The sequence below is a fragment of the Rutidosis leptorrhynchoides genome, chromosome 2 (genome assembly GCF_046630445.1).
Source record: "Rutidosis leptorrhynchoides isolate AG116_Rl617_1_P2 chromosome 2, CSIRO_AGI_Rlap_v1, whole genome shotgun sequence".
NCBI classification, from domain to species: Eukaryota; Viridiplantae; Streptophyta; class Magnoliopsida; order Asterales; family Asteraceae; genus Rutidosis; species Rutidosis leptorrhynchoides.
Genome location: NC_092334.1, coordinates 283,225,520 through 283,226,595, shown reverse-complemented (window position 1 = coordinate 283,226,595; position 1,076 = coordinate 283,225,520).

Genomic DNA, 1,076 nt, shown 5'->3' with positions numbered 1-1,076 from the left:
ATTTTAATTATCGTACTTTTTAATTATCGCACTTTTATTATTCGCAATTTCATTATCGTTATTTACTTTACGCTTTAAATTAAGTCTTTTATTTATTTAATATTTTACATTTGGTTTTAACTGCGACTAAAGTTTTAAAATCGACAAACCGGTCATTAAACGGTAAAAACCCCCCTTTATAATAATAATATTACTTATATATATATTTGTATTTTTATAAATTAAACTAATATAGCGTTAAGCTTTGATTAAAATATTTTCCCTGTGGAACGAACCGGACTTACTAAAAACTACACTACTGTACGATTAGGTACACTGCCTATAAGTGTTGTAGCAAGGTTTAAGTATATCCATTCAATAAATAAATAAATATCTTGAGTAAAATTGTATCGTATTTAATAGTATTTCCTTGTAAAATTTAATAGTATTTTATACCCCTTAGCTTCAAACATCAACCCCCGTCGCTCAAAAGGGGCCCAATGCACCAAAACCGGGTGCTTGTTTTGAATGTGGCCAAACGGGTCATTTTAGAATTGCATGTCCGAAGAAGAAAGCTAACCCCAACACACGCGGGCAAGCTTTCAACATTAACGCCCAAAAGGCCCGAGATGACAATGAACTAGTCACGGGTACGTTTCTTCTCAACAAAACTTATGTTTCTTGCTTATTCGATTCGGGTGCCGATAAATGTTTTATATCCAAGACTTTGGTTCATACTCTTAGCACTCCATTACTCCCCCTAGATACTACTTATGCCATTGAGGTGGCCAACAGAAACCTATTGAGTGCTGACATATATTACCGGGGGTGTACGTTAAATATTTTGGGTAATGAGTTTGAAATTGACTTGATACCCATGAAACTAGGAAGTTTCGATGTAATAATCGGTATGAATTGGATGGTCAAAACTAAATCTCACATTCTTTGCGATCTTAATGCAATCCGGATTCCTATCGAGAACGGTGAACCCTTGATTGTCTATGGCGATAAGAGTTGCACCGGACTCAACCTCGTCTCGTGCTTTAAAGTTAGAAAACTACTCCGTAAGGGTTGTTTTGCGATCCATGCTCACGTTA